Genomic DNA, 21,032 nt, shown 5'->3' with positions numbered 1-21,032 from the left:
CAGTTATCAGCTTCAAAAATCCCACTGAATCCCAAGCAAAATAAATAAATACCAAAGACAAAGAAAAGATCATAAAAGCAGCCAGAGATACAGACAGATTACGTGCTGCAGCATGTTGATAATTAGACTGACAACTGACTTTTCGACAGAAACAATAGAATCTAGAAGTCAGTGACATCTGTTTGAGTGCTCAGAAGAAATAACTGAAAACTTAGAACTGTATACCCTGTGAACTTATCCTCAAGAGAAGAGGTGAAATAAAGACCCTTGAGAACAATGAGTGACAGACCCCCAGTAAAGGCAAGATGCCCTAGTAAAATGCTAAATTTAGGGCAAGAGGTTCCTGGGGCTATTAGGAGGTACTTGTGTGATGTGGAGAGTGTCATAAACACAGGCATTAGAGATGGCCTGTCCTGGGTTCGAATCCCACTCACTGGGTGTATGAACTTGGGCTATTCATGTCACTCACGGGCTTCCGTTTCTTCCTCCATACGGGAGGCGGGGAGGAGGGCAGAAATTGTGCCACCTCATAGGGTTAGTGGTAGGATTAAATAAGATACAACATAAAACTTCTAACAGACATTTAGAAGAGTAATTTATTTGTTCAGCATATATTTGCTGAGCATGTAATTCACACTTGGCACCGTATTTAGTCTCTGGGAAGGCATCAGTGAACAAAATAGACAAAACCCCAAATTTCAGAAGGAACTTAGCTTCTAGTGGTGGCGGGATAGAAGGAGGGAGAAAATGGAGGAAAAAAATTAAAAATATAGAATGAGTTAAGAGATCATAAGTCCTGCGGGGAGTGGAACAAAGCAGGGGAGGGCACAGAGGACGTTAGGGGTCAGGGAGAGAGGGAGCGAGTGAGAGCGCAGGAGTTCTCCGGGGAGGACCAGCAAGTGCAGAGGCCTTGGGACCAGACTGTGCCCAGCCAGCTCACAGAACAGCAAGGGGGCCAGGAGGGCACAGCAGAGGGCCTGGGCGAGAGGGGCCTGGGCGGAGGTGATGCCAGCAGCCCTTTCACATGGCACATCCCCCCGACAGAGCACAGGGGCTGCTGGGGCAGGAGAGGGGCCCTGTGCCGGGCCAAGATTGTCAGGTTTCCCCAGGCTGTCAGGGGCTGGGCAAGGAGGAGGGGCACCCACGGAAGGGGCGGGCACGGGGACAAGGAGAAGCTGTATATGGCCCCTTCCCTGCCCAGCAGCTGGCCAGGCACGCATCTCCCCACGTTCTTCAGTGACACACATGGACGTGTCGAGTGACATCTAAACTTTAGCTGCCACTGCAGGTGGAGTGACCCTCTCCCAGTAAGTGCCATGCCCACTCAGCCTGCTGGGTGTGACCCCTCGGAGGACACAAACGCCACTGAGCACTTGAGTGTGGGTTGCTCCATGACAGGACAGCCAGGCCCCCGAGTGGCCAGAGCACCCACGCTGCCAGCCATGTTCTCTTCCAGGACAGCCCCACCTGTGAGGGCCGTCAGCCCCTGTGGGCCCGTGGTTTCCTGCCCTGGCTCCCTAATCCACCGCGGCCACCTCTTCCACCCCACTGCAGCCGGGGTGGGCGTTACCTCCGTCTCCTCTGTCTGCCTGAAGCCCCCGCATTCCCTCTTTAGGGCCCAAAGATGCAGCAATAGGGCCTCACGGTCCCTCGCTGGAGAACAGGGCTCCCGAGCCTCCTTTCTTCTTAGTCACCCTCTCTCCCTTTGTACCTTTCCCAGTTCTTCTCTCGGGGACAGCGGGGTTGGGGGTGGCGGCGGCTTTCTGAGTGGAAGAAAGGGAGGGAGAAAGGGAGGGAGAAAGAGGAGGGGAGAGAAGAGAAGGAGGAAAACCACCCATTTGATGGGGAAGCTATCCAGCGAAGTGAGGGGACACAGGCCGAGCTGGGCACCCAGGGCTGGGGTCAGAGCAGAGGTGTGGGCAGAGAAAGTTCCTCCAAGGGGTGGCCCTTAGGTCTCCCCTGCAGTGAGGATGCAGCAGAGTTCTGGGGCCAGCTGGAGGCTTAGGTTGGAAGTGTGTGTGTCTGGGGGGAACAGCCAGGAAATGGGCATGGGGGATGTGGGGGTGGCCAAGAGGTAGCGTTCTGCAGGGATTTGTAAAGTGTTGGCTGGAAGCCTGGTGAGAAGGGAAACTAGAAAGATCACTTTGGAGTCATCATAGAGGTGATGGCTGAAGTAGTGACAAGGCTGAGCATCTGGAGAGAGGATAGAGAAAGAGGAGCCTGAGACTGGGCCTAAGGAAGGACCGCAGTTAGGGGGCTGGAGGAGGGCACAGGGCAGAGCCAGCTCAGGCTGCTCAGGCTTGAACCCCAGCTCTACACGTGCTGGCTGTGTGATCTCAAGTGAGGTGCTTACCCTCTCTGGGCCTCAGTTTCCTGCCTCGCAGGGTTGCTGTAGGGACTAAAAGCACTCAACGGATAATAGCTAAGTTAAAAACCAGTATTTATTTTTCATTAATGGAAAGAAAACTACTCTAAGCACATGGCCTCTCTGAGGGTGTCAGTCATAAAAGACCCCCTGTGATTTTTTTCCTGTGCGTGTGTGGAAGTCTGACATTCTTAGTTATTCCAGTTTCCTTAATAAGTCTATTCGCTCCATACTGTTAGGGCAAACTCAAATTAATATGGCCCGGGTGAAGTCTGTGGACTGGTTGCTTGGTTGACACTGGCTCTGTGGAGCTGAGGCAGCCGGAAGGCGGAGACCCACGGCTGACTCAGGTGGTCTGCACCTGGCGGCTGGTTGGTGCCTCTGGTCCTTTGCACGGGCTGCTCTGCCGGCTGGGTAGCAAGACCGTGGGCGAGATGGGGAGAGTGGGGGACCGCAGACTGGGCTGTGGGACTGACCTCCAGGCGAGTCAGGAGGAAGGTGACTGACCAGGCTGAGGGGCTGGTGGGGGCGGTTCTAGAAAGTGCCCCTCTCGACAGAACTGGACGCAGGCAGGAGCATTCCTGGCATTCCCAGCTCTGTCTCTAGTAGGATCCAGAGGTGGAGGCCAACAACTGGTTATTCAGTTAGAGATACTGAACCTTTAGATAGTGGAGCACACACACTCACAAACTCACAAAACCACAAACACATACACACACACAAACACACATGGACACACCAACACACAATCACACAAACACACACCCACGCTCTCATACACAAACACACTCACACAGTGAGGTTCACTGTGAACACTGCCTGCAGCACAGCGAAACCTATCCCAGACGTCTTATTCAAACTGCAAGGAAGAAAGATCCTGAAAACCATCTAGGGAGCGAAGTGTGGCAACTTGTTGTTACTAACTTTAAGATAAGTGAGATAAAGACATATCTGTATTTAGTCCTCTGTCTTCGTTGTTTCACTGTGATGAACACAGGACTTCTGCAAAAGGACTTTGATCAGTTTGCTTCTGTCCTTGGTCCCACCTCCTCCTGCCCTGCCCCTGACTTTTCTTGTAGACTGCAAATTTTCCCATCTTAAGGGTTTTCGAAATCTGACCTTGACTTTTTTCAAAAAAATGTTTCTGTATCTCTGTCTCAGCCCTTACTATGTCCTTGTGTAATTTGTGTAATTCTCTTAGGTGTCTCCCGTGCAGACTGTAAGCTCCTTGCGGGCAGGGACACTGTCTTATTTATTTTACATCCTCTGTGCCCAGTGCTTGGCATGGAGGAGGCGTCACATGTTCAACTGTTTGGTGCCAGTGCAAAGACGTTTAGTACTTACGGCTTTGCTCAAACCCTCAACAAAACACTGACTCCAGGTGTGTGTTGCTCCCTGCCCACGGGTGTGGCTGGTGGTGTCCCAGCCCTTTACCAGCCATGTGGGCTGGGCCCCCCAGGCCTCTCCTGCCACCCACAGTTGCTATGTAGAAGTTACTTGTGTTCGTCTCGTGCAAAACAGCTTGCAAAAACTACTTCCTTATGCTTTCTGATTTCAGCTTTCCAGATATCTGTATGGACAGAAAACCCAGATTCCCTCCAGTTTCTGACAGCATGTCTTCGTCGAAGCTTAAGCTTTCGAAGCTTTCCGTGGTCAGGTACTGGCCAGTAGAGTGGACGTAGCTGGGATAACCTTCGTCTCCTTTACCTGTGGCCGCACCCCTCGACCGCGAGGTCCAGCGGGCACGGGCAGAGGAGTGGGCGGCAGGAGGAGGGGTGTGATTGAGAGGGTCCCCAGTTCTCCCTTACTGAGTAGGGAGGAGCGTAGCAGTCGGGGAAAGGATACGATTTCACTCGATATGAATTCCCGTCCAGCCATTCACCTGCTGTGTGACTTTGGACAAATTATTCATCCTCTCTGAGCCTCGGGTTCCTCATCTGTAAAATGGAGATAATAATACCCAACTCATAGGATCGTTGCAAGGGTTAGAAGCAATCTTTTGTAAAAGTGTGGTCACAGCGATGTTAGATCCCACGTGCCATGTGCACACGCACCCACACACACGTGTGGAGAAGGATAGGGAGACAGGGAAGAAACTCTGGAAAGAAAACACCCATATGCTAGCAGTAGCTACAGGCAAGTGGTGGAACAAACTGAATTTTTTTTTACTTTTTCTGCTTTTTCATATCTTTGAACTTTTTTCCCCATAAACATATATTGACTTTATAATTAGGAAAATAGTAAATAAACTTTAAGGCACAAGAGGAAAAAAAGAAATAATATGCATTAAGTATCAGGCATAAGTTGGCACTCAGGAAATGGTAGCTATTTTTACTAATTAGTCATTACGCCTAATAATAATAATTAGGGCTAATGGCTTCCTCTGGGACCAGAGGTTGTGAATTAGTCTGTAGGTGGTGGCCAATGACTCACAGCTCCCGTCCTGGGGAGGGGAGTTCTGGGTTCTCGTCCAGCTGGGGCCACCTCTCACTTGCCTCCCTGCTGCTTCTGCAGCCCGAGCTCCAGACTCAGCATTGCTCCCGCCACTGCCCCCTCCACTCAGGGCAGCCACGACAGCACCCCTGTGCCCACGCAAAGGGGACCCACTTTCGGGCAGGCAGAGGTAGTCTCCATGGAGGAGCTCCTCTTCCACGGAGAGTGGCAGTGGCCATCGCAGACATTGCTGTCCCTCTGCTGACGGCAGGCCACTTGTCCAGGGTCCAGTCACGTCTATTTCTTATGTTTGAATGGCAGAGACGGTGCCCCAGTGAGGGTTTCTAACATCTGAAATGCACTTGATGCCGCTGGCTGAAAGGGTATGAAAGTTAAAAATGTATCCTGTCTTCAACTATTCGTATAGTGAAGACAGCGGTCAGGATTTAGCCCAAGTGAGAGTTCTAGACTAAAGCAAAATCCTTTAGGGCCTAACAGATTCAACCTGAGAGAATAAAAAATCTGCATTAAGGAAAGAGAAAATGAAATTCCTAACCAGCTGTGTGACCGTGAGCAACAGCCAACCTCTCTGAACCTGTGTCCTCAGGTGTGACATGAGGGACGGACAGTTGGTCCCTGAGGTCACTAGAAGGTCTCAATCCTGTGACATGGTGATGATAAATACAGTCAGTTCTGAGAAGAAAGCGAACTTGGGCGTTTTCTGTGCTCGGTGGACGTGCTGCCAAAATGTGACGGCTAAGACAGGAAAGGACAGGAATTCTCTTCTGGGGTGGACACTTACAGGCATGGCCCCCAGAGATGACAAATTATGGGAGGACTTCAGCCGGTGGCTTCTAAACAAAGGAAGCAGGTCCTCCTCGAATGCTTGCGAGCCCGCCATGGCGTCAGAGGCTAACACTGAGCTGCCAGGTGTTAAGTGCCCGCCCCGTGCCAGGCACGGTGGCAGACATTGCACACGTCGTAGGTTATCCCCGCAGGAGCCGCCCTGCCGTTGTTCCAAGATGAAGCAGCCGAGACCCACGAGTTCGGCTCATGCTTTGCGACAGACATTTCCTGTGCATCTGCAGTGCGCTCAGTGCACAGCACAGAGAATCCAGCAGTGAGCAAAACGGCCCTGCCCTCGTGGAGCTGGCAGTTCAGAATGGCCACAGACCAGCTAAAAGGCTGTCATAACACAGTGGGAAAAGGGCTTTGAAAGAGGTGAAAACAGCGAAGGTTGCTGCCCCAGACAGCAGAGGGGTGGGGCAAGGTGAGAGGAACGCCATTCCAGGCAGAGGCAGCAGCATGTGCAAAGGCCCAGGGGCTTTGTCCACAGGCAACAGGAGGCCTTGGTGAGCAGTGCATTCTGGCTGGAGCTCAAACGAGAATGTGGTCGGAGATGGGGCTGCAGAGGGACCCAGAGCAGAGCATGGAAGGGCTTAAGGTCTAAAGTTTAGACTTTATCCTGCAGGCAAGGAGGAGCCAGCCATTCATGCACACAACCAGTATTTACTGAGCACTTACTATGTGCCAGGACTGATGAGTCCGCCGTGAACACAGCTGTCCAAAATCCCTTCCTTTTGTGAACTGACATTCTTTGTGGGGGTCGGAGGGTGGGAAGGCAGGAGCCGGGCAGTCGGCAAAGTGAATGAGTGAAACCATACTAAGGTCAGCGTGCTGAGTGCTGCGGAGAAGAGTGAGGCGGGCAGGGGCCGTGCAGGGTGGTGCAGGGTGTGGGCTGCAACTGTGAGCAGAGTGGTCGGGGAGGCCTGTCTGAGAAGGGGACATTTGGACACGCACTTGGAGGAAACGAGGGAGTGAGCCAGGGATGGGTTTCAGGCCAAGGGTGACAGGGCAGAGCTGCCCTTTGGCTGTGGCATGGAGGATGTGTTGGAAGGGGAGATTGCAAACCAGGAAGCTGACGAAAAGGCTGTTGGAATTTAGGTGACCCAACGATGAGGTGACAGGTGATGGCAAAGATATGGGTGAACGGCAGTGACAGGAGGGGCAGGACCTGGCTGGCTCAACTCCTGTGAGGGGAGAGGGAGAATTAATCTCTCTGCTCTCTGGCCCAGACACTGGGTGGGTGAAGACTCTCTCCTCTGAGTCGGGACAAAGCCGAGGCCCAGGTCTGGGGTAGAAGATGAAGAGTTTGCAAGCAGTTGGCCCGTGTACACCCACGGTCATGGCAGCATCGTTCACAGTAGCTGAGAGGTGGATCCCCCCAGCGTCCATCGACGGCTGAGTGACACACAGGATGTGGTACTGGACACAGTGGAATGTTACGCAGCCTTGGAAGGGAAGGAGGTTCCAACACCTGCCACAACGTGGATGAACCGTGTGGACATTGTGCTGAGTGCAACAAGCCACTCACAAAAAGACAAACACTGTGTGATTCCACTTCCGTGAGGCACCTAGAACAGTCAAATTTATAGAGACAGAAGGTACTAGTAGAACGGTGGGTGCCAGGGGGGGTCAGGGGGCAGAGTTTCAGCTGGGGAAGATGAAAAAAGTTCAGGAGATGGATGGTGGCGATGGTTGTACAACAACGAATTTACATGATGCTGCTGAACTGTACACTTCAAAATAGTTAAAATGGTAAATTCTGTGCTATGTATATTATACCAAAAAGTTTAAAAATTTTTTCCAAGTAATTTGCCCGAAGTCACATACCTAGCAAGTCCAGCCCTACTGCAAAGCTCCTCTTCAGCCTCCTGCCTGAGCTCGCTCTGTCTCTCGCCGTTCCCTGCCTTCCAGACCGGCCTGGGTCCCGGGGAAAGTTACTTTGCATCTCTGGGCGAGGTTGCTGTCCACTGTAAAGTGAGATGAGACCTCACAGGGTTGTTGTGAGGGTTAAATGAATCCATGCAGCTGCCACGGAGTAAACTCGAGGCGCGTTCGTTATTTTCCTTGTTTGTGTGCCAGAACAACCCGACTTAGGTAAAACAGCACGGACCTGGATTAAAACCCACACTCCAGGATTGCGAGCTACGTGGCCTCGGGCAAACCACTCCACCTGGCCAAGCCTCCGTTTCCACCTGTCAAGAGAGGCTGGTAATTCCTGCCTGGCAGGGGTGAGGGTAGGGCTAAAGAGGCCCCGTGTCCAAGGTCCCCAGGCAAGGTCTGTGTGCCACGGCCTCCAGTAAATAGCAGCTGCAGTTGTGGGGACACAGGATCACAGCTATGCAGGGAAAAGCTAACACAGTGATGTGACAGCCTTCTCCACTTCCGTGCCACTTTACAGGCAGAAACAGTACCCTGCCTGCTGGTGGCTGAGGTGTTTGAAGACCCTGAAATTATACCCTTGTGCTGGCTTCAGTAATGCGTCTGTGTCTGATTTATTCGTTTTGCATAGGAGGCTGGTCCAGCCAAGTCTAACATTTACTGAGCCCCCACTCTGGGCCTGGCCCCAGGTGGCTGCCGGAGAGTCAGAAATGAATCAGACACAGCCCCTGTCTGCAAAGAGCTGATATTGGCCCAAGGAAGAGCCAAGGGTGGTGTCACAGCAAACTGTATGAGGAGTTAAGACACCTGGGTTCTCTCCTGAGCGCTAACACCTAAGTGCCAGGAAACCCTGGGCAAGTCACTTCCCATCTGCAGAGCTTGTCTACATACAGAATGAGGACCTTGAACTTGCTGCTGTCTACACGTGAAGCTATTTCCTTTCTGAATGTGTTGACTCCTCTGCCCCGGTGCTCTCTGGAAGCAGTCGGCAGGGCATGGGATGATTGGGGGAAGCTGGACCAGAGTCACCACCTTCTGTGCTATATATATAGACTTGGCCTTGGAACCTTCTCGGTCAGCCGGGATGGGCTTGACTCCATGGCATGCTGGGACCCGGCTAGGCCCAGGCACAGCCCAGGATGCGGGGGATTGGAGTGAGGATGGAGGCGAAGGCTGCAGGCCAGTGGCCCCCTGCGTGAGTACAGCAGGGATTAGGAGCGGAGGCTCCAATGGCCAGGCCAGCTCCAGGGTAACTGGGAGGTGGGTGCCAGGAAGCGTGACTCACTCGAGCCTCGCTGGGTGGCTGCGCTCCCTGAGTGCCCCCGAGCAGTTCAGGCCTGACTCCCAAGGAGCACACTAGCCAGCAGACGCGATCTGTGTGCAGGAGGGGTACGAGCCCCTCTGCTCACTTTCTTACCCCCAGGAGGAAGGAGAGAGGCCGACCTTTGTGCTTGGTCCTACAACCTTCCTGCGTGGAGGCTCTTGAGGAATCTGCTTCATCAGGCCAAGTTTCCCCTCGCCTGTGGGACGACAGGGAAAGTGTCCTGGCTCCCTCTGCATTTCGGTCTGCCTTCTGGCCCTCTCTCTATCTCATGCCAAGGCACAGTCTGCTCATCTCACACGGGACGCCGCGCTCCAGCTTTCTTATCTCAGGCCGGAATTGAGCGAAGGCCGGCAAACCCACATTCGGATCCGAGGTTCATTGATATGGGCACTGGCGCAGCGTGTGGAGTCAAATTCTCAGTAGCCAACCGAAGTCGATTAACTCGGGGAAGCGAAATCGCAGGACACCCCTCAACCACTGCTGCCGTGCATGTGCAGGAAGCCTGGGGCCCTGACTCCCTTGCAGAATTAAGCACAACCTTCAGAGGGACCAATGGCAGAGAAATCGCTACCCCCGGCCCCCACCCAGCCCTGACCACTTCCTTGCAAGCCGCAGCCCATGTTCAGGTCTGCAGCGACACAGGGAGCCACTTGCGCCCCCCACATGCAATACATGTTCTTGAAGAGTTTGATGGGTTTTTGCCACTTAAGAAATTGGTCACATTTAGAAATATTCAGCTTCAGTGAACATGTCATGGCTGTGTATAGGAAAAACATACTATTATCTCCAGAGCCTGCCTGAAACAACAGGCTTGTTCCTGAAACAGATGTTTTGTGAAACCCACCGTGACAGGCTGGAGATGGGCCAGCACTTAGTCACCAGCCTCACAAGGACACAAGTGTCTCCGCGGGCTGCCCGATCATCCCATGCGTCTGGGCTCAGAGGAGATACTCCTTGTGGCTCCTCCTTCTGGCTCCTGGGTTCTGAAGTTAAACATTTTACAAGCCTGATGGTGTAGACCGGGGCAGTCAGCCAGGTGTGCCAAGATGAGTTTCCAAGACAGCGACTCAGAATATTTCAGTTCAGTTCGACCAGCATTTATTGGGGGCGCCCTGTGCACTAGGCACTATTCTAGTTGCTTTCAGGAACTTTATCTCACAGCAACCCCCTGAGGGTACCCATTCCAGAGATGAGGAAACTGAGACCTTGTGTTAGTTTTCTGGGGATGCCCAACAAGTGACCCAAACTATGTTTATTCTCTCACTGCCGAGGAGGCCAGGAGTCTGAAATCGAGGTGTCGGCAGGGCCGTGCTCCCTCCTAGAGCTCTAGAGGATAATCCCCCCTGGCCTCTTTCAGCTTTGGGTGGCTCCAGGCATTTCTTGGCTTATGTCAGCATCACTCTAATCTCTGCTCTTGTCTCCACGTGGCCGCCTCTGTGTTTGTCTGCAGCCAGACTTCCCCTGCCTGTCTCTTTGTAAGGACACCTGTCACTAGATTTAGGGCCCTCTCTAAATCCAGGATAGTTTCAAGATCCTGAACTTGATTATACCCGCAAAGACTCTTTTTCTAAATAAGGTCACACTCGCAGGTTTTGCGGGTTGAGACTTGGACATATTTGGGGGGAGGGACACCGTTGAGCCCACTGCAGCCGTCCAGCCGTTCTCTAGCTGTTTCTCCCCAGTCACGTCGTGAGACCAGGGTCTCAGTGGGGAGTGGAACCGAGGCTGCCCAGCTACGAGCTAAGACTCTCCGAGGGGCTCCGTGGTCAGGTAGCAGTGGGCAGCGCTGTGAGGCGACCCGGTGTCGGTGCTGAGACGCAGACGGGAAGCAAGCGGCCGCTGTGCTTAAGAAACTCAGGCTGGGTGGAAGGAGCTTTGCGTGTTGGTTATGAACGAGAGCTCTTGAGTTGAGCCAATCCAGGTTGCTAATCCAGCTTTGCCACTTCTAAGCTGAGTGACCTTGGGCAAATTATGTCACTCTTCTGTGTCTCATAGAGACACAGTCTCAAATGGAAACTGGGGATCATATTAAGAATAATAATAACCTGAAAGGGTTGCGGTGAGGATCAAACGAGAGAATGGGCTCAGCATGCAGGCGCACAATCAGCGAGGGCCCAGCACCCTAACCCACCGCCTTTGTGGTTAACCACTGTGCTCGCTGCCTTCCACAGGCTAGGACGCCCCGAAATATCTGAATCAATCGGAGCCTCTGAATGGAAAAGGGACAACAGAGGTCTTATGTACAGGTCCCCAGAAACCAGGGTGGGAAAGAGGGAGAAGCAAAGCTGACTTCAGGATTTTGAACTTGGCTCACTGGGAGGACGAAGTTTCCAATAACAACATGGAAATAGTAAGAAGCAGGTTCGGGGGACAAATTGTGTTCAACCTGGAATGTTGCACTCACTGAGACGCAGGTGGGACATCTGGGTGGATTTGTCTGGCAGGCATTGCACTTAGAAGGTGACTTTCAAAAGCTACACGGAGCCTAAGAGTGTGGGAAAGAATTGAATCCGTTTGGGCAAATTCAAGTGCCGTCCCAGGTTAAGCGTTTTGTGGGCAGAGAGCAAACTGGAAAAGAGAAAACAAAAGCCAAGTACTCATTGGTTCATGATTGCAGCACTCCATTTTCCTGCCTGCAAAATGGGCACACTGCTTTGTTCTTCCCAAGCCGTTGCTCGGGTTGTTAGATCAGGGATGGGAAATTGCTCTGCAGATTGTGCCTGGGGCCACGGCAAGGAACAGCAGGTGTCTGCATCAGCCACATTTCCCCAAATGCTGAGCAAGACCGGAGAGGCGAAAGCAGAGCGTCCCCTCTCTCTGTGTCGTGGCTGAGGACATAATAATTGCTCTCTCTCCAGGTCTGAACGGGCCTTTTCAATAGGCTCTAAATCTCTTCATAATCACCAAAGGAACTATTCAACAAAAACTGGAATTTCTCCATCCCCTGGCAAGGGGTGTACGTTTGCCAGTGGCTTTTTGTTTTTTGTAAAAACAGGTGTTTTTGTACTTCTCTCCTGAACGTTGTGGAGTGTTTCTGCTGCCCCTCATCACCTCCCACAAGTCCCCTTCGCCCACCCACACCCCCTCCCTCCCTCCCGCCCACCTGCATGTGTGTCTGGCAGGACAGGGTAGGTCAGTAGATGTTGCCATGACAACCAAGGAAGAGGCAAGTTCTGACTTTCAGCTCTGCGCTTGTTAGTAGGGAAACTAAATGACAGACTCTCTTGTTTTGTTTCTTGGCCGGTGGGGTACCCACCACATTCCTGTTGGCATGGAAACCTTTGGCCCCCACCGGGTAAGTCGGTCAAGTAGGGTATCAATTTATTTGAATGGGTCTTGGGAGAGGCTATGTGAAGAGTCAGGACACAGTGGATCTGGTCATAGTGTCACGATGAGCACACTGCTCCTTAGGGCTGTCCCTTTGGGGGGGGGGGGCAGTGAGTAGGGGCCTAGCCTCTAGACCCCCGTCTGTGTGTCTCCAGATCTCTGAGGTTTTTAAGCTGTCATGTGTTGAGGACCAGTCATACGTCTGGCTTACCACTAGGTTCTTTACATTTGGCATTCCCCTTCTTACCCACTGACTCTCTGTGGGTTTGGTATTGTCACCACTTTGCAAATGAGGAAACTGATGCCCAGAGAGGGTAAGGACCTTCCCCAAGGTCACTCAGCTAGTAAGTGGCAGTGTTGGAGCTAAAACCCAGGCCTGCTTGATTCATAGTCCCTACAACTCCTGCCACTCTGCCGCCCCTGCCTTAACCTTGCACTTGAACTTCCACAGTCTCTCCAGAGTCTCTGGGGCCATCAGGGAGACATCATCTAAAAAATGTACCTTGAAACTAAGCGTTTAGTACTTCTGTGAGAAACACCACGGCAAACTATGTGGATGTCTGCTTGGGGAATTGTGCAATGACAGGAGAAATTAAATACTTTAATGGATTTTGACAACAAGTCTATGTTAGGGGAATTCAAATTACATACAGAAAGAAGTTAGACCTTCTCTCTGGACCTGATTGCTAATATGCCTGCCTAATTTATTAGTCAAATTTTTTTTAATCTAATTTTGTGAGGACCAAAGTTCTTTGAGGCACAGAATGTCAGGGGCTGGGGAAGGCAGAGCGATCTTCCTGGAGGAGACCGGGCCTGAGCTGCCCCACATCCCCGACTGCGGAGCGGGCACTCAGTAAACGTGTCGAACGAGGCTTACCCGCTTCCTGTGCTCCAGCCAGGGTGTCAGCCCCTGTTTCTGCCATCCCATTGCCTCCGTCAACACCCCTTGGGGGTGGATTCTGTTGTCCCTGTCCATTTTACAGAAGAGAAATGGAGGCCGAGTGTCATGCAGCTTCCTAAGGCCCTGCAGTCAGTAAGGGGCAGGACCAGGATGACCCTGACTCTTATTTCCATAAATGACGATTGTTGTATTATCCCCAAAGATGGTTTTATAGACCCTTACGCTGAAAATGACACCCAGAGGTCACCCTGCCCATGTTCTTGTCTTCAGGCAAAATTACCTCAAATGCTTCACATTATCTGACTTAAAGAATGCTTTTCTTACACGGTCATTTATCAGCACGTCTTTTTTGGCATCACCTATTCGATGCAGAGCACTGTGAGAGGAACAAAAATGGATTCTATTTCTGGCCAGCTCACAGTCTATCAGCAGAAAGAAGCCACGCACTTAAATGGCTGTAATGCAAATTTAGAAAATGATAAATTCCACAATGAGGTACTGTGGGGAATCGGGAAGAGAGCATTTCTGAGTGGGAAGGATCAGGGAAGGCTCACGGGCTGGCATCTAAAGTGAGCTTTGAAGGATAAAACAGGATTAGACCTGGCTGTCCGGGAAGGGGTGGGCGGGACAGACGCACCCCAGACGCAGGGATGCGGCCCAAGGCGAGGATCTGGGAGACATCGCCCAGGAGGACTGCAGGGCAGGAATCAGGTCAAGGATGGAGGCTTAGAGGGCCACCTGCCACTCAGGGTCCTCAGAGGAAGAAAAACAGAGGGTGGAAAAAGCCCAGGAGAGTGCGTGGGTGCAGAAGCCAGGAAATGAGAGTTTCAGGAAGAGAATGGTCAGGGGCACTGAATGCTATGACGAAGCAGAACTGGAGAAAGATTAACAAGATTAGTGGCAATTAGGAGGTACTTAGTCACCCCTGAGAGAGCGGCATGTTTGGAGCAGTGGACGCAGAAGCCAGTGTGCTCGTCCTGAGGCCGAGGGCATCACGCACACAGAACGACTTTCTCTAGGTCACGCCCCGTGGGCCAGGGCTCTGACTGCGGTCTCCTAGCAGCGAAGCAGCAGAGAACCCCCTTGACCTAGCCTCCCCGGAAGCCTGGAAAGACCAGGGTCTTAAGTGTCAGACGATATTGTTCGGGAGGTGTGTGACCTTGAGTGCTGTATTTAACCTGAGCTTAGCTTTGTTTGTTAAACAACAACAGCTAACACTTACTGCCTGCTTACCACATGCCGGGTAAGCTTCCGAATGTTCTATGTGTATTAGCCCATTTAATTCTCACAACAATGCTGGGACTTAGGTAGAGTTACCAATCCCCATTATATGGATAAAGACATGTAGGCACAAGCAGGTTAGGAGACTTTTCCAAGATTACCAGCTAGTTAGGGACAGGGACAGGATCCCAATCCAGGCATTCTGGCCTAGAGTGAATGTTAGCATCCCCATCTTAAGGTCTCTGTGGTTTGACTGGGATAACTAATGCATGGTAGAGTTCCTGGCCCCTAGAAGAGGCTTGATAAGAGTTACCTGCCTTTTTTCATGACCAAATTACAAATGCAAAGTCAAGGCCTCCTTGCCCAAGAAAAGTCCGTGGGATCAGCCCCACAGGGGCTCACCCACATTAGTGTAAATCCCATACAGAACGGAGCACAAGAAATTGCTTTGGTGAGTGGGATGCAAATGCCGTGAGCTCCTGGCAAGCGTGGAGTGAAGCTGGTTTTGTGTTCCCCTCCTGTTGCGCCAGCACGGCTGGGTGGGGGGAGCCCTCCAGGCAAATCAGTCGGTGAGGAGTGAAATTAACAAAGCGAGCGGACTTCATCTGAAATCTGACGTGGGAGGATGTGGCCTGGGATATGCCGAATTACCGGATGAGGGCTCACTGGGTCTCGGTGCACGGAGGAGAATCAGGATTACCGTGGAAAATGAACTGGGCTTGGAGGAAACTGGATGCCAAAAAGAAATTACAGTCTAGGCGAAGAATAACTTCTACACATGGTTTTCCCCCCACTTATTGTCTGTATTCACACAGCCCTATACTTTGGTGCAGAACTGTGTTTAAACACTAAAATGCTTTGTGTTGCAGATACGCGCTGAGTATGTAATTAAAAGGATCCCTTCATTAGCAGAGCTATATAATGAAAGCTCAAGTTGGCCTTTTCTGCTAATTTTGGAGGTGGTAAAACAGAGGCTAATACAACCACTGATTACAATTGTCACATAGACAATCTCTTGCTGTTGCCATTAGGAAATCTTTGTTCTCCCAGAGTATAGATGGGCTCTTCCTGCGGGAGAAAAAGAGGAAGACAGATTCATCCCGGCAACCAGGAGGAGAGGGGTACGGCAGTACAAGGGTTAAAATGTGGCCTCTGGACGCAGACCACCGAGGCCCCGATCCCAGCCTATCACTTCGGTAACCGACTTAACCTCTCTAAGCTTCAGTATCCTCAGATGTAAACTCAAGGGATTGGATTGTTGTGAGAATTCCTGGCAATAACGACCCATATTCATTGCCAGGTATTTTGAGCACCTACTGTGTGCCAGGAGAAGTGTTGGGGCTACAGATATCACCATAAGTTAAGCAATAGTGGTGCCTGCTTTTCTGGGACTTTCTGTCTAGAAACAGAATCAAGCATTCAGCAGACTGCTATGCAAACAGCCATTTAAGTGTGATAACTACTATGAAGGAAAATAGTGTGTGCTGTGGCTGTGGCATCGTGCAGAACGTAGATCAATTTCTCAGTAAGTTTCCCAGTGATGGTGATGATGACAATATACAAAGTCTGAAAGTTTACGTAGAAAGGAATGGCTGACTCTGTCTCTAAGAGCTGTGGAAAGCATTTTGGAAAGGGTGATACAGCATCTAAGATTTGAAGGATGAGGGTTTTTCAAGTGGATGATTTGGGAGCGAGCTTTTCTGAAGGGCGGGAGGGGTATGGATGCAGAAGACGAGGCAACCAGGCCGCGCAGGCCCCAAGCGCCCACCCAAGGGCGGGGGCCTCGTCCAGCGTGCCGTGGGCAGCGGGGCAGGCAGGGCTTATCGTGTGAAAAATCTTTCTCTGGGTTCCAGAGAAAAGCTAAGCACCAGCCAAATCCCTATCCATAGAAAGATGGCGCCCACTGCTCGGCTGGTTAAGGAGGGACTGCCGAGCCCTTGGGCAAAAAGCACCCTCCACCCGTCCCGCCCAAGTGGCTGGAAGAGTCTAAAGCTCCCCACTCAGAATTTCAGCCTCTCTGAGATTCAGCTCAGTAGTGGTGTAGGGTTATTTTTCCATCTTCTTCTTTCTTTTTCTATCTTAAAAGCTCTGGACAGGCAGGCAGGAGAAGCGGGCCTGCCTCTTCCATCACCCCTGTGGGTGCCGCACAGCGGGCAAAGGACTCTGCCTCCAAAGGCAGATTTGCCCTTGGAAAGTGAAGGGTCCCCGAGGAGGAGCACAATCCAGTGTCTGGGCGCAGGGTGGGCCTGGGGCAGAAGCCCCACATTCTCCCGAGTGCCCACTTCTCCCGCTGAGGGCTGGTGACTGGGCATGAGCCCCTTGAGATGGTGACGCTCTGAGATAAAGATGTCGGCCATTATGACAAAAGTGGCTAACAGGGATGGAGGCGCTGTGCTAATTGCCGTGTGTCCATTTCCTCCGTTAATCTTCACATCGGTCCTATAGGTTAAGTACCATTATTATCACCGTTGTATATTAGAGGAAACTAAAGCTTATGACTTGCCTGAGGTCACACAGCTTGCAAGTGGCAGAGCTGGGATGACAACCGTGCCTGGATCTACCCCCAGTCCCCCGACCCAGACCCCCTGGAGCAGCAGGCCCACAGCCCTCCCTGGCTGCTCTGCATGCACAAAACGTTTCATTGACTCTGACCCCGGTGCAAGGCGCAGCAAGCAAGAGGGACGCTGGCAAAGACACTTGCTCTGTGCTCAGGGGCACAGGGCAGAGAGCCCTGTTGGAAAAGAAGCGTATTGGGAGGTCTTTATAAAATGAGCTGTCAGTTTCCCCATCCGTAAAATGAGAGGGCTGAGCCCAGTGACCCCAAAAGGCCTTTTCCTGCTCTGAAATAGCCTGAGTTCGGGGTCTGCAGGAGCTGGGGCAGTAGAGTAAGTCCTTATGTTTGTCCTTTTGTTAATTTGTTGCCTGGCCCAGGGGGGGAAATGTTCCCACAGCAACCCAAGGCCTGGCAGCTCTGGGAATTCATCCTCAAGCAGGGACAGAGACCTAGACTGCTGTTGTTGCCACGGGGTCCTTTGTTAATTCATACATTATGTTACGAGTCAGCAATTCATGGGGCCCGGTAACTGTAAAGTAACAGATTGATTTGTTTGGCAGACAAAACGGAGCAGCCAGGTGAGCACTGTCCCCTCCTGGGAAGTCACATTGAGGACAGTTACAAGCCCCTCGAGCAGATTCGTCCTGACACTTTGAAGAAAGGCTGTTTTAATCCTAAACAACACAACTGTTTCGTGCTAGGCTTAGGCTCTCATCTAGTCTCCTGCGTAAGCCTCACATTACCGCATAGAGTCAGAGACTTCGCTCCATTGCCAGGGAGGAGGAAATGAGCTCAGAGAAGCGGCATAACCACGCGGAGCTGGGTGTGATAGAGCGGCAAGTGCCTGGGCTTGGAACTCAGACAGTCTGGGTTTAAATTTAACAGCGAGTGACCTTTGGAAAGCAGGGTAACCTCCGAAGCTCATTTTTCTTATCAGTAAAATGGGGCCACTTACAATACCTGATTCATAGGATTATTGCTAGGGTCAGAGCAGATGTTACAGATAATCTGCCCGACCCTGGAGGTCCTCAGTGCCTCACAGCGCCCCGTGTGCGGAGGCTGCGTAACGCAGTGGTTGGAAACCAGGACTCCGGAGCCCGCCTGCCTGGGTTTCTGTCCTGGATCCACAACATGCTGGTTTGTATCCTTGTGCCTCGGTTTCCTCACCTGCGAATAATAATGGCACCTACTTCACAGGATATCATCAAGATCGAATTTGTTGAAACTGTCGCTCCTGTCGCGTAGTACAGGCTATCCGTGTCTTCACCCTTGTGTTTTGTTGCCGGTGATGTTGCATCTTGCCGTGGAAGAAAGGGAGGTGGAGGTAGCCGGGGAAGGGTTCTCACGGAGGAAGGGTCGTTGCGTGGAGGGGAAGAGGTGGGAATAGACCGCGCACAGGTCTGCGTGAGAGGGACTTGACCGTCAGACAGAGGTCCCTCGCGACGTCCTTCTCCTCGTGGGTCTGGAAGCCCACGCCCCACCTGCCTTGTAGCCCACCGCCCTCCCTTCGAAGTGCACAGCATCGCCCGCCCATCAGGCACACGGGGCCTCTGATGGCAGAGATGTGTCAAGTGACAGAGCTGGCCTATGTGGTAGTTACGCTTATTTTTAGCGACTTCATCTGACTCCTTAAGTGAGCAGCAGGGCTAATTTAAGGGACTTCTTTGGTGCATGGTTAGCATTTTCTTCAGGAATGCTGACGTGGTACGTGTGCATTTGAAAGGGGGACATGTCTTGGCCCACCAGTGGGGAAAGGACCTGCTGGCGTCCCTTTGCCCCGCAGCTCCACCGCCACAGGGCTCTCCTGCCAGGCCAAGCGGTTGCCCGGGAACATGCACCAGGGTGTTCTCTCCCCTTTGTCCCTCACTTGCAGGCAGCAGTTGCCACGTCTGTGTGTACAGAGCATCTCTTGCGTCAGCTGCCTGCCGCTGGGCCCACTACAACTGCCCTAGTTTAGGGCTCATTCTCTGTCACCGAGACGGTGATTTTTAGACTTTAACCTGCATCACAGTCGCCCGCAGGGCCGGCAGAAACAGTCCGCCCGGCCGGCTCACGGTGTTTCTGAGTCAGTAGGTCTGGGGCAGGATCCAAGAATGTGCGTTTCTAACAAGTTCTCAGGGGACACTGATGCCGCTGGGGACCACACTTTCGGAATTGTTGACCTAGATCATTCTAATAGCTTCCTAATCTCATCCACTCTTTCCCTCTCGGTTCGGAATACACACCGCTGGCAGATTTATTTGTCTTCACCATGGTTCTAATCGTGCTGCTCTTCTCCGCAAAATCCACCCCATTCTCCTCGACCCCCTACATTACCGAATCCAAACACCCTTCTCTGACATTCAGGGTCCCATACAACCTGGACCCGTGCTGGCACTCTGGTCACCACACACTAGGTCACTGTGTATGTGTAGGTCTTGTCTTCTGCCACTTGGTCACATGCTTCTGGCTGGCAGGGACTGTGTCCACCTCACCTTTGTATCCAAGGCCCCTGGGGCTTGTAAGTGCTTGGAAAATGTTTCACGAATGAATAAATGATCGAAGGAATGCTCAACTAGAGATGGAAGTTAACTCAAGCAACTTCTCTGAAACTAGAATTTGACCTTGCTAGATCTACCTCTCTACTTTGTTAATTTCTGGGAATTCTCACTAAGCATGGGGTGTGTTGTAAGACAATCCCAAGTATAAGTCCTGATTCCACTATTGATTGAGTGAACTTGGGCAAGTATTTAAGCCTCTCTGGGCCTCAGTGTCCTAATCTGTAAAATGGGAGTAGTGCCTGCCTACCTCATGGAATTGTTATGAAAAATAAATGAGATAATATAGATAAGTTGCTTGGCACCATGCTTGGCATATGGTTGGTCCCTGACAAATGGTGATTTTTTTAAAAGTAAGCTTCCTAGACAAAATAGAGATAGGTGGCTTTTCACAAGTTTTAATTAAAAAAGAATTCCATTTTATTTGAAGAATGTTAACAGATAAAACATTTTGGAATTTTTCCCCTATTTAATAAACCAAGGATACACTAAATTCAATTTTTAAAAAAATTATCCCAAGGGCTAGTAAGCTTGATTTATATTTTCTTTACCAGTCACTTTTATTTCATAGGCCTGACATTTCCATTAAAATGCCATTAAGTAAAAACAGGATTTTACAGTATTTGTGATGGCTTAGATCTCAACGTGATAATTAGAATTATCTCCAGCAAAGATACCATTTCTCATTGTTTTATTTCCCCTTATATCTCAGCTATATCTTTAGTGCCTTCTTCCAGCTGAGTAAAACCGCTTCCCCCTGACTTTGTGGTTAAGTCCATGAAAATGATATCTGTGGCTTTGAAGGCCCTTTGCATCTTGAGGTTATTAATTGGGATTCAGGAAGGACGGGAAATGGTAGTCGTCCCGTCAACACAGCAACCTTTGAAAGAAATGTGAAGGGCTGTCACGTGGAAGAGAAAGCACGCTTGCTCGCCGTGGCCCTTGGGGGCGGGAGGTGAACACTGGGGAAGGACATCCTGGGCTGACAGCGGGAACACCTGTCCAGTCTGAGGGGTCCTGGAGGTGGTGGGGTCCCCATGACCAGGGCAACCCTAGTGAAGGCCACCACCCTGGACGATGTGTTGATTAAGTGACCCACTGACACCGATGTCCCTGTCTATCTGGGTTTACATTTCTTCTCTACAATGACATCACTGTGAAAACGTTCTGGAACTACATAGCAGTGATGGTTACACAATAATGTGAAAGTACTAAACACCACTGAGTTGCATACTTTACAATGGTGCCTTTTATCTTGGAACTACATAGCAGTGATGGTTACACAATAATGTGAAAGTACTAAACACCACTGAGTTGCATACTTTACAATGGTGCCTTTTATCTTCACTATTATATTATACTACAATAAGATAATAAATGACATCATTGGAGAGAACAATCTCCAAAGCCACCTCTAGCTGTAACGGCGTCTGCTTCTGAGAGGAAGCACGTCGCTCAGGGGACTGATCACTGGACTATTTAGTTAAATGACAGGCCATGTGACAGTGAATGTCTAACTGAGGGGGAATCGTTAATTACATTATGGTTCAGGCTTAATACAGAGTATTACATGTCATGAGAAATTACACTCACGAAAACATATTTAATACCATGGGAAGATACTTGTGATGAAAGGTATAAAAAGA

At 51.1% G+C, this 21,032-nt stretch overlaps 1 protein-coding gene across 6 annotated transcripts in view; it reads left to right on the top strand.

The window, feature by feature from the left end:
- The window catches only part of TTLL11 (tubulin tyrosine ligase like 11), a 222,328-nt gene that overhangs the window by 156,313 nt on the left and 44,983 nt on the right, over window positions 1-21,032 (top strand). Inside the window, exon 1 of one of the 6 annotated variants that reach the window (XM_069474617.1) lies at window positions 17,895-17,986. The exons of the other annotated variants lie outside the window; for them this stretch is intronic. The gene's annotated coding sequence lies outside the window, so the exon portion shown is untranslated. Of the gene's footprint in view, window positions 1-17,894; window positions 17,987-21,032 lie in introns of those variants that run through there. 6 annotated transcript variants of the gene reach the window in all.

Source organism: Eulemur rufifrons, chromosome 7, assembly GCF_041146395.1.
Source record: "Eulemur rufifrons isolate Redbay chromosome 7, OSU_ERuf_1, whole genome shotgun sequence".
NCBI classification, from domain to species: Eukaryota; Metazoa; Chordata; class Mammalia; order Primates; family Lemuridae; genus Eulemur; species Eulemur rufifrons.
The sequence above is the reverse complement of the archived record's forward strand: the minus strand, read 5'-3'. Positions and strand labels throughout refer to the sequence as shown.